The sequence below is a fragment of the Parus major genome, chromosome 3 (assembly GCF_001522545.3).
Source record: "Parus major isolate Abel chromosome 3, Parus_major1.1, whole genome shotgun sequence".
Lineage (NCBI taxonomy): Eukaryota > Metazoa > Chordata > Aves > Passeriformes > Paridae > Parus > Parus major.
Window position 1 is genome coordinate 46,114,272 of NC_031770.1, and position 12,878 is coordinate 46,127,149.

The following is a 12,878-nucleotide window of genomic DNA, read 5'->3' on the forward strand; positions in this document are numbered from 1 at the left end:
GTCATAGCTACCTCTTTTAGATACTATTCATATTTGCTTGCATGCACATGTATCACACTGCAATAAGCAGTTAATAAGAGAAACATTTGTAATTTTTTGAAAGTGCTCAATGACTTACAGTAAGAGTTTTTACAGCTCATAAAGTGAACCATTAAGGTTCTGTTCAAACAACGACAGCGTTACACAGTCACAGAATGGTTTGGGTTAAAAGGGGAATTTAAAGACCTGCTAGTCCAATCCCCCTGCCACGTGCAATGGCATATTCCACTGGACCAGATTCCAACCTGGCCTTGAACATTGCCAGTGATAGGACATACACAGCTCCTCTGAGCAAGCTGTTCCTGGGTCTCACCACTCCCATTGGCCCACATCATTTCAGAAGATTTGGGAATTCTGGTCTCCAGGCTGTCTCTTAAATAACAATCTTATCTAAAGATTTTCCACACTTAGCAACTAAGCCTTTCTATCTAGACCACTAAGGCAAGTCAGTACTAAGAGGGTTTTCAAGACATCATGCAAGGAGTCTGCACCTACCAGCCTCGTCAGTTAGAGGATACACAGTGTTTTGAACACTTGTGTCAACATTTATGGCACAGTTTCTGAGTGACTTTCCCATATGTATTGATTGTATACCATTTCAGACATGCCAGAGGGCACAAAGAATGGCTGGAACAGAATTAAGACACAGCCTAATGGCCAGAAGCAGAGCCAAAGGCAGGATGATCCTTTTAGTTCATAAGTTTAGACCTACGCCTAGGTAAAGTGATGTCACATGGGCAAAGCTGTAGGCAGAAGGACAAAATGCATAGACTCTCTGGACCATTAATACTTTGTGATGCTTTTGGCAGGGGGAGCTAATAGAGTTAATTTTCCTGACAGTAGCTGGTATACAGCTGTTTTGGATATGACAGTGTTGATAACACAGAGAAGTTTTAGCTATTGCTGAGGAGCACTTTTGTGGCATCAAGGCCTTTTCTGCTTCTGATCTGACCCCACTAGAAAGAAGGCTGGGGATGAACAAGAAGTGGGGGGGACACAATCATGGCAGCTGACCCCACCTCACACATGGGATATTCAAGACCATGTGCTGACATGGTAGAACTGTTTGCAGTCTTGGCATTTGTCTTGCCAAGTCACCACTGCACACGGGAAAGCCCTGCTTTCCTGGGGATGGCTGAACACCTGCCTGCCCATGGGAAGGAGTGAACAAATTCCCTGTTTTTCTTCGTTTGCATGGTCAGCTTTAGCTTTCCCTATTAAACCATCTTTATCTCAACCCACAGGTTTTCTTGCTTTCACTCTTTCAATTCTTTCTCCCAATCCCACCAGGCAGGGGAGTGCATGAGTGGTTGAGTGGGGCTTAGTAGCCTTGAACAAGGCTAAACCATGACACAGATTTCAGATTATTAGATTCTGTCACCTAAAAAGCACTGGTCATGAACTGAAGTCGAAAGGCCACATCACAGAAGCTTTAGGGAAAGCATGAAGACAGGACTTAAAAAACACACTGAAGCATGACTCGCATCCAAAAAATTCTATCAGCACTACTGTGTGACTAAATGCTATATATGTTATCGTACACCTAGAAGTTCAAAGTGTATCTTTAGTTCAAATTAAGGCATCAGCCTTAATCACAAGAAAGTAAGCCAGCATTCAAATATTTTTAAAGTAAAAATAAATATGGTGGTGAAAAAATGTAATTTGGAGCCCTTCATAACCAAAAAAATCTTAAACTGCAGTTCACTTTTATATTAGAAAATAAGCCTCCCTTTAATGAATACAAACGTTACCATGCAAATTCTAATTTAACAATGAAAACAATTAATTTGGGGTTTATAAATAGTGAAAATAAATCTAAACCCGTGATAAGTATAATGACCAGTAAGTTTCAAAGTTCTTAAAAAACGCATCTAAATTTCAGCCTGGAAGAAGAAAACCCAAACAACAAGCACGGCATTAGCATCTCAAACTCTCGTTTAGATAAAGTAACAGCTTAAGTCAATCATGTCTGACTGCTGTCCAGCTATTTATAGGAGCAAACGAAGCTGGCGTCCGAGTGGGGAGATGAACTGGCAGCTTGCCGTAGGGCCTTGAGTAACAATTTGTGTATAATGGAGCACACTTGACTGCAGTCTGTCTATCTGTGTGGATAAAGCTAAGCAGAAGAGCCCAAACAGGAAATATTCTGGTTCACCTAGTGAGAGAGATTCTTTCAATGTGCAGGTGAACTTGCCATGGACAGACCTGCAGAAGAACTCACCCCAGCTGTGGCCTGAAGCCCTGGAGGAGCCAGCAGAGTTACATACACAGCAGTCTCCCTTGAGACAGAGAACCCTTGGTATGGGCTTCATAACCATGCATTTGCAGCTCTACTGGCTGAACAGATCACCTAAAACCAGAACAGAAATTCCCATGGTTCCTGGAAGTCTCAAAGACTCCACAATACGCTGGACTGTACTACAGCCATGGTTATAAATGGGAAGGTATGGCCCATAATGAAATGATAACTCAGCTGGCATGGAAAGGTCATCTCCACTGATTCCAGAGACCTTTAAAGACCAATGGGAGAGGGGTGAGGGACAGAGAGGAACACAGGAGACATTATTCCTTCACAGTTTGAACAAATTACGTCAGACTTTAATATCTGAAGCAGGTTAGGAGCTCACATTCACATCTTACATCACCAGGAAAAGGAATTAATATTTTGGGATGATTTCATGGGTCACATACAAATCCATAAATTTCACACAAAGAGTGATCCTTGCTTTTAAGGCTTGTTTCTAAGAAATTTCATAGTTGAGAGGAATGTGGAAATTAATGAATTTCCCTAATCATCTATTTATCAAATAAATGTATTACCATACACAGCATGAACAGCTAACCATAGTAGCTTCTCTAACCAATAGTGACTCCATCCTGCAGCTCCTACTAATTACCACCACATGGTGGGAATAATACCACCACATGGTGGGCCTTTTGAGCTCAGAAGCACACAGTGAGCATCTGCCCACTTTAGCAAGAGATGTGCCATTTTGGGGGTGATGAAGACATTTACAACAGTAGTTTATGTATCACTGTGTGATTATACATCTCCCTCTACTCCTAGTATTTCCAAAGAAGATTCCCTGCATGCATTTCATAGAAGAAATTACTTCATTCTATTTTACTGATTTGTGACCATGTAAAAATGACCTCTTAACTCAAACTTAGGAATGAAAAGTCATCCCTGTGGCCTTTTCTTTCTCCAGAAATCACCCTCTAGTTGAAACACTGGCCAAGGCTCAAATAAACAAACGTTAGTAAAGATGAGACTGGACAGCCATTGCTTCTCCAGAGTAAAGTCTGCCAATGCCAGATATGGATCCAGAGATATTGCTGGTTTTACCTCTTCCAGAATAACTTTTCCAAGGAGCTACACCCTTGTCTAGCTTGCTCAAATTCTGAAAATTGCTGTTTATGACTGTGGCTGTAATAGCTGACCTAACCAGAAGTGCCAGGAATCAAACCACAGTCTTTGGAAAGCAACAGGATCCATAAGATAGAGACTCCTTATTTTGAGAGACTGTGCTATGAGATTCCCAATCCTAAGCCACACGAGATGGCTATGCCAGGATAACAGCTCAGATTCCACAAATCACATCCATATTGTTAAGTTTTTGTAGCGTCTGGTGTACTTTTAAATGGACACCAAATCTGTTTGTCGGAGAGAGTCTGAGCTGCTAAATAAATAGTGATAAATTTCCTAATACTACTGGGCAGAGTGTTCCTGCAAAGTACAACGTGTGTTTATCAGTTTCCCACTGAGCTAGCGTTGACTTTCAAATTTCCTTTAATCTTATTATAGTAAACATAGTACAGCTCTCTGGCACACAAGAGGAACATTCTTCCTGTAATATCATATGCTTCTTTTAAAGAAACCTTAGAGATGTCCAGAAAATAATTAGGCTCAACTTGGAATAACACAATAAACTTGTTTCCAAAGAAACAAGTTTCACAAAATATTATATTTTTGGACTGAGAAAAAGTGTCTATTTTTGTAAAGAGAAGACTGGCAAATTCTGATAGGTACTCAAAATAGTGTTTGCATGTATCATAAAGTCAGCTATTGAAACACCAACAGAAAAATATTTTTCTAGTTGGAAGCAGGCTACCTGAAGGAAAAAAACAACTGGAATTTTGAATTTAGAATTCAGAAAATAGGAGAATTTACTTTGTGAAGGAGCTTTTGCAACGCTCTTTCAAGAAGAAAGAATATCAAGTGCAGACAACTTTAAAAAAAAAAACCTAGATAAGGAAAACAAAATGGGATCTATTATGGTACAGTCTGTATTTAAAGCCTCTTTTCATTTGAGAGGAATGTACGGTAGACAGGGGATTTGTCTTACAGTTAAAAAAAACCCCAAAAATCTAAGCTGAGTTGTTGAATAACTTTATGTAAGCGACTGAAGGGACTTTGGGAACCGGAAAACAAGACAGTTTCAGGTGACGTATACTAGCTCAATTTCCAGTTGAGTGTTCCATTTTTCTTGTTCGCTTCAGGGTTTCTAAAGAAAAATGGTCATTACATATATAAAAAATGGAACACAGTGGTGCTATTTTCACGTAAAGTCTGTGATTTTTGAACAAAACTAATAATAAGTTTCTGTGACATTTTAATCTTCAGCTTCAGCTACCGTTAAGAAGCCATACGTTCTGAGCTATGACTGTACCAAAGGCTCAGCCTCAGTAAGGAATGCAAGTATTAAAGAGCCAGATGAACAATCTTCCCCTGCCTGCATGGAATCCAAGATGCTTAGAATTTGTTCCAGTTTGTAGGTAGTCACTCTTCAGACTATCTCGGCAAAACCTGCTCTCACTGGAGAATCAGACACAGTTTCAACGGACACTGAATTAATGAAGAATATAGACCAAAGTCAACAAACATGCTTAGTGTAAATCCATTGTGTGTAGAAATCTGAAAGGTGTCAGCCAGAGAACAATTTAAATCAAAATACAAGCGATAGCCATCTATTAGCAGACTTTACTGGACGCATCCATTAAGTCATGCAACACATTCACTTATTCCCATCTTCTTTGCCTGTCAGCCTCCTCTTGTTCCTCACAAAGGACACTGGGCTCCAAATGATGTTGACAGAACAGGAACAGACAAACGATAGATGGATCATAACAAAGAACATGCCTAGAGCAAGGATGCCTGATATCTGAGAGCTTCCTTTTGGATGTTTTCTTTTTGGATAGAAGCTCTGACCCACTATTTACACCCCTATCCCAAGCTCTCCCACATATTTTTAAATGACAGCTTTCCAGATGTTATCTCAATGGAGACTGGCCAGATTTATGGGCAGGATCTCGCTTAACTGCAAGCCAAGCTAGTGTTTTGGCCTCACTGGAAATGAGATTAGGTCTGAGATTTGCACCAGGGAAAAAACCTGCCGTCCCATGCCAGAAATGGTCATGGAGAATTTTTACAGTGCTGTTTGTTTTTTTGTTAGCACTACTGTATAATATCAGTCTATTTGAGCATTATCATAACAGCACTTAAGTAGGGTAATAGGATAGATGAGACATGGTTGGAATCCACAACAAAACTGCTTGTAAATGGAGATGGGCAACTAATTCACATCTAGACCAGCTCAACACAGTTTTCCAACCCCAGAAAGTGTTTGTACAACACAAGGTCAAGAAGGCGTTCTGCATGAGCTGTACAAGTGTTGTTTCCAAGTTTTAAGAGATGTTAAAAATTCAGGAAATTTTCAAGATTTATTGCGTTAAATCCACAGTCTGATGTTGTATTTGTGCACTGCCCATCACACTCAATAAAAAGTGGTTCCAAAATGAAATTTGGAGGGTAAATAATATATTTTCCTTTCACAGTGTACTCTACTTCTCCCACTTCCTTAACACAAAATAGACAGAAACAAAATATTTATGAGTTTTTGTCTACTTGAATAGATCACAGTTTTAATTTCCTCAGGTTTCATTGCAAATTATGGTTTCTTAAAATACTCACTTCCCAAGCAACAATGACTTTAAAACTGTCAGGAATGGGAGATATATTTACCCTTTTTCATCCTCTGAATGTCTTTAATTCAAGACAGTAGCATGGATTTTTCTATATACAACTCATGTTTACAACATGACCAATTCTATATGGCAGCAGGGTCTATATGAAAAACCGACCTTAGTAAATCCCCCTAACTTTTATGACTAATCTAAAATACACCATTATAACTCTTAGAGATATTATCTGGACAGCAACAAAGAACAAAATATTCAGAATGTCATAGACAAGTATGGTTAAACACAGAAGAAAAAAAAAAATGTTAAAAGTAGGTGCTGTGAGATGACTTTTTAAGAAAGACAGGTTACAACTGAAATTCCCATGATTATATCACACCAGATATTGAAAGATGGATTGCCCTCTGTTTTAACGTCCTGGAGCGAGACAGATTTTTATGGTCTGCTTCCCTTTCTGAAACAGGCTTCAAAAATCTTCTTAAAATTGATAATAAAAGGCTTAATGCATTGAGAACAAGAAATACCATGGTTTCAAGTGACATATCATCATCTACACAACTCGTGTTAAGATCTATACAGCATCCCACCGAGCAGCTATGCATTAAAATAAGACTTGGAGTAGACAGCTTCTAGCAACAGAAATACAGTCATCTGAGAAGGAAACGCTTTCTTGTTTTTCACTTCCTATTGTTCCACATAGCACAACATTTTCTGCAATCTAAACGCAGTCTTGGAGCAGTCACAGTGATCCAGGACAAGAAGAGTATTTGTACCAAGCATGCAATTCTGCCATTTCCACCATGATCCAATGGAAATGTAAAACTGAAGACTTGGTAAGAAATCCACTTTTTGCAGCAATGACAACTGCCTTCTTTTCTACATGAAAGACGGATCTGATCCCTAATTGCTCCAATAATATATTTTTAAGTAAGAAATGCTTTCATAAAAGAGATAACTGTTTATAATTAACAGAATCATTTTTCAATTTAAAATCATTTTACCCAAAGAAACAAACTAAAGAAAAACATTAAACTGTAAGAAGCCAGGCAAATCACCAAAAAACGGAATGGAATTTTTTCCCTTTACAGTGAAAACTGCAGAAAAAAAAAGTTTAACATGTTTTAATCAAGCTTGAAGTTTTAAGTGAATGTTTCTAAACATCTCCCCTTAAACATTCTCCCCTGCCTGAGGCAACTAGACTCCATGATCAGAGCATGATTCTCATCATGTCCTTGAACACAGGATCCACAGGTGGGATCTTCTCCCAGGCAATACTTCTGGTGCCCTGCGGGAGATGCAGTCAGCCACAATGCTGCACCAAGGGAACAGAGTGAAGAACTTCCAAATGACAGTTTTGAAGTTTCAAGCCAAAATTTCTCACCACTCCCAAACACAATGAGGAATATAAACAGCCTTATGGACTTTATAGGCAGAAGGGCTATAGCCAGTGACAGGCAAACTAACATGAAGAAGCACCAGCTGTCCTTTCCTAAATGCAACTGCTACGTCCACACCCAGCAGAAAGGCACAAGGCTACACTATCCAAAGCTCCCACTCAAAAAACTAGCCTGCTATCACATGCCAGACTAGAGAAAAAAAAATAAAAATTCACCATCTTCATTTTGAACTGAAGAGATCTCAGCAGGACAGCCCTGGTTGGTTGCAGTGCTGTGCTCTCCAGATGAACCAGGAGTTTTTTGGTAACAGACAGGTGAGCAGTGGTGCAAAAAGCAGGGACTAGCCCATGCCCCTGGGAAAGTATGGCAAGTATGGGCTTCAGACTGCATAGTACCTCAGTAACAGCACGCTGCAAATGCACCAGGTCTACTGCAGCAGCTAGCACAGCCCAACAGGAACTGGCAGGCACAGCAAAACATTTAGGCACAGAAAGACACTGTATGTATTTCATAGGGTTTTACTCCAGGCTAGGTCTGATCCTACCGATTGTATTTCCAGTAAAAACTTCAGCACATCTTTTAGTTTCGATTCATCTTGAAGGAACCCAACTGGCCCACCATGAGGTATATGGAGAAGGACAGCAAGTGGAACAACTGAAGGATGGGCATCAAAAGCCCACTCCTGACATGAACCACAACACTGTAAATGCACAACCACACCCAAGAGCATCTGCCAGGGGAGGGAAGGACCTCTTTGTGCTACTCTTTAAGATACTCTTCAGATGTCAGTAAATCTGCATGGTCGCTTCAACCACTCGATTCTTACTCAAGTAACTTGGAACTGCTCATTGAAACAATTCTAGCTCTAGATCAGAAACTGGAAAATACCACTGTACCAATCCCAAACTGGAATTTACCAGTTTCTGATGACTGGGTTAGAATTACTACGTTATTTTAGCAACAGTGTTAGAATTAAACCAGTTACCAGATTTATCAAACAAAACTCAAACAGGACTCTTTATTATAAAATATGATCTGGATCTCTGGGATTTGCACTTTAATAAACATTGACAAATGGTGACTGAAACCAAGCATTTCCAATTTATTGATGCAGTTCCATGGATACTTCAAATATTAATTTTTACCCTTGCCTGATGCTATGAAAAGAAACAAAAATCTCCAAAAATCTTTTCATACGTTTGTTCTATTCCACATTGAACATCATGCACAGTCTATTTGAAAGATAAAAAACAAAAAGAATTTATTTCAGCTAAACAAATCAGCTCAAAATCTTGTGTTAGCAGCATTTATTTTTGTGGCACTCTTGTGGTGGTCTTACTAGTGCTTTTCACTGACACATCTTTTGCTTACTTATCATACTGCAGTGGAAGACTTTGCAAAACTTGCTGCCACCAGACACACCTCCTCCCTGCACACAAGAGCTCTCTGCCTGAACAGCGGGCTGCAAGAGACATGATAAGCAAAACCCTCCTTGCTAGGTTTCTCGCTCGTTCTACAACAGCGATTCTGCAGACCAATCTTCTCTTTTCAGCCGCACAGTGATCACAAATGTTTAGAACTTAGGACTTCACTTGGATGATTGCAGCTCATGAGGACCATACAACAAAAGTGAGAGACAGACCACTTGCTCAGAGCTTGAACACTGTCACAACACCCTCGTGTCCTGGCTCTCTATGTAGGCACGCTGCCCTTCCACACAGTTACTTTCCTGAGGTGATTTTTTAAAACCTTAAGGTATTGCTCTTCTTCAATTTTTGCAAGTAATGAAGAAAGACCAGCCTGAGAAGCAGGAACCAAGTTTTGCAAGAGAAGCGTCTGCATTAAAATACATCAAGCATTAAAGCAAATACTTCAGGCTGTGCGTACTTCTTGAAGTTCAAGAAGCAATCTAATCCCCTAAGGAAACACAGCATCTGTATTGTATTGGCACGGGTGGGAAGGCAAGATTCTGAAGTGATTGCTGATTTCACCCTGGTTTAGCAAGAAATAGCCTTGAAGCAGCCTGATAACCAACTTCCTAATTGGGGCTCGGAGCTGACATTGCTTGGTCTTGCACCTGCTGCTTCATGATTGTTGAGAGGGCTGTGGGATTCATAAACAGGGTTTTTTTTCTAAGAGAATCTCTATTGTTGGTTCTACCGAAGTTCACCTGACTACTCATTGGATTTCATTCTGTTTATTTATCCTCTTCAAGAGGAAAAAAAAAAATATATAAAAAAAAGGTTAAAAGGTTTAACTTATTATGAGCTGTTAATTTTGTCCTCAAAAATCCACCAAAAGTTATATAACCACTTTCACAATAGCATGCTAAAAATAAGAGCTGTTCAGCCAAATGCCACCGCAATTTTTTTGTAAGACCTGTGCCTCCAATTCTGCAAGACCTGTGGAAGCACAAATATTTCCTTAACTTTAGCAGAAAGTCAATCAGGAGCTCCTTGTGAGACAGACGCGGGTTTGTATAATCCTCAAGTTCAAGGTAAAAAAAAACCCCAGTGTCTGTACACACACACGTATATTTCCAAGTCATGACTTAAAGTAATGCTATTCGCTCTTGGAGCTGATCCCTCGTGGGGTTTCATAATCACAAACCATCATTAACCCAAAGCAAAGAAAGAAAGGTACAAAGGGGCACAGGTTTCACGCACGAGCTGATTTTTTTTCTGGTTTGTCTTTCTTTTTTTTTCCTTTGGGAGGGAGCGTGGTGGCGGGGCGCAGGGCGCTCCGGGCGGGGGGAACCTGGCCATGCAGGTACCTTCCCGGGCCGCTCGGAGCCAGGCTGCGGAGCCCGGCTCCGCTCTCGCCCCTTTCGTTCCGTACCCCGCAAGCGCCCGCGGGCGGCAGGGCTGGGGCGGCCGCGGCCCCGCCGAGCTCCCCGGGCTGTCACCGCCACCGCGGGCCCCGCCGCCTGTCCCCGGAGGGGCGTCAGAGGGCAGGGGAGGAAGAGGAGGAGGAGGAGGAGGAGGAGGAAGGGAGCGAGCCGGCCGCAAGAGGAGCGGCGCCGGGTCAGGTCGCTGGCCGCCCCATACCTGCACGGAGGCGGGGAAGGCTCCGCAGCGCGCTCCGTCCGCCGGCTATAGATCCCAAGGGGCGATGAAGCGGGGTGGCGGTCGCCGCCCTCTGCCGCTGCTGCCGGTGGCGGTGGTGCGAAGCCCTCGCCGGCTGCAGATGCCCATAGGCGCTCGGTGGGGCCGGCGGTGCGCGGAGAGAGCGAGGCGGCCGTGCCGGTCCCGAGGGCTGCGGGGAGCGCGGCACTGGCTCGGCGCAGCCACTGCCCGAGGAGAGGATCAAGGCCCCGCTTTCGATTGGCTCCGGTGGCCAAACAGCTCACACCGGCCTGCCCGCCCGCCGCCTCCCGCCCGCCTCCCCTCCGCCGCCCCACGCGCCCCGCTCCCGGCCGCTTCCCAACCTGGCGGGCACGGCCGGCTCCGCTCTCTCCTCCTCACACCCTCCCGCTCACCCCCTTCGCCCCACCTTCTCCACCCCCGTCCCTAAGACGACGTCCAATCGAGGGTCCAAAACACCCTCCTTCCCTTCGCATCTTCCTCCGTGAGCTGAAGGACCCGCAACTTTAAGCGTTCGTGACATTTTGTGTCATGCTCAATATTCGGACACGTTTGTTCTCTGAACGTTTAAAAAAAATATCCCTAGCTGGTAAAATTAAAAGCATGCAGCGCTTGATCACCTGAGGGCTAAATCTGAGGTAGGACAAAGCATTCTTTGCCTGAGCTGAGTTTGCTTTTCTTACGCCGTTTGGGCTCCTAGCCCCAGCTGGGTTAACTACGCGTCAAATCTCGGCGTGCACAGAAAATAGAATCAGGGTGCCTCCTCGTCCTGAATCTCAGGTCATTCACCCTCAGCGGCTGTGGCTGTCATTCCTTGGTGCACCTTTGGTGTTGGTATTCCTTTCGCTCAGGATGACTTAAGTGACCTGTGGAAAAGCCTTTTCCCTCCCGCAGATGTGCTGTAATCTTAAAGCAAATCTTAGACCGGTCTTCTGGGCAAAATGGCAAGCCTTTGGTTTGACCCTCTGTTTAAACAGTATACAGTAGAACCAGATAAATAGGTTCTGTGGGTTTTCTCAGTGCAAGAAGATGTTGTAATATTTCCAGTAAGTATGCTGGCAAAAATGCTTATTAAAATTAGGGAGAACAAAATGGTGAGTTATAACAGATGCACTCTTAATTAATGCAATGACCTGCATTTAACTGATGCTATTGAACTAAGCAGCATCTATGCCTGTTGGCACATTAGATGCAATTAAAAGTCAGTACTTATCCAAATTTGGCAGATTGAAGCATTTGAAACAGAGAATGGAGTTGTAGAGGTACCTTTGCGTGACACCAGTATGTACATTTTTAATGGCGATGTCCATAACGTTTTTAATTGATTCTGTAGCTAATTAATTTTTTTCCTACAAAATGGTATGTTATTTTTCATTCCCTATAAAGCATGCATACTTTTGTCTCTTTGGGGCATACAGAACTAGTTAAGAATGGTTTTGTTTATCTTTTGTGCGGGCAAAAGTCAGAAAAATAAAAATAGAAATATTGAGAAATATATAAACCCAGACATATTTAGAAATATCCATACTTGGAGTATAGTGCATCCCTCATTTTAAAAGCTTTATTAGCAAAAATATCCCTCAGTGAATTAAATGAAGCTACACCTCTAGAACTTTACTTACCCCCCCCCGCCCAAGAATAACTAAAAGGTCCTATTTCTTTTTTATTATATGTTTTTTCTTCACATGTTGCCAATTAATTTTTCCTTGAAGAAATGAAACTGCTGGTTTAGAGACCAAGCTACATTTCCAGCCATGTCCCAAGAGACACAGCAGCCACTGCACCTCCATCGTCCCCCAACACCTCTGTCACAGGCATTCCTCTCCCTGCATGCTCCTGATCCAAATGACTAGCTCACACACACATGTATGTATATATATGTATAGATATATATATATAGATATATATATACACTGTCTCAGTATTTCTGAAGTCAGAAAGTGTTGCCTGTCCTCTCTCTGACTTCTTTCTGGGAAGAATGCAGACTCCATTCTCAAGGCCTCTTTTCACCCTCCTGTTTTTCTCGCTCAACAGACAGGTATTTGTGTCAGAGGAAGGGGTACGACCTTCCAGCTGAGCATTGGCTGAAACAAACATCATAGTAGGCTGTTCCCGTAGGCTTCTTCTAACTACTAATTTTCAATCATGTTGTCTTATAATTTTAATGCAAATTTTATATCCTCCTATGTGTTATTTGGGGGAAATTGCTCCAAAATCATTACGGAAGTTTTTCTGTAATATATTTGTCATACTTCTCCTTATGGACCAAAAAGTTTCTTTGGTATAGATGACTTGGGACTTAGTAAGATTTTGTACTTCCAGAGTTGCTACTTCCCTTTAGCTATTTTCAACATTGTGTTTGTTTCCTTCTGTGTTTGGA

At 42.0% G+C, this 12,878-nt stretch overlaps 1 protein-coding gene across 2 annotated transcripts in view; it reads right to left on the reverse strand.

Moving 5' to 3' along the window:
• GREM2 (gremlin 2, DAN family BMP antagonist) overlaps positions 1-10,774 on the reverse strand; it is a 47,695-nt gene extending 36,921 nt beyond the window's left edge. Inside the window, exon 1 of one of the 2 annotated variants that reach the window (XR_004496357.1) lies at positions 10,463-10,772. The gene's annotated coding sequence lies outside the window, so the exon portion shown is untranslated. Of the gene's footprint in view, positions 1-10,462 lie in introns of both variants that reach the window. The other variant, XM_015622039.3, reaches the window with a different exon arrangement.
• Between the last annotated feature and the right edge of the window lie 2,104 nt (positions 10,775-12,878).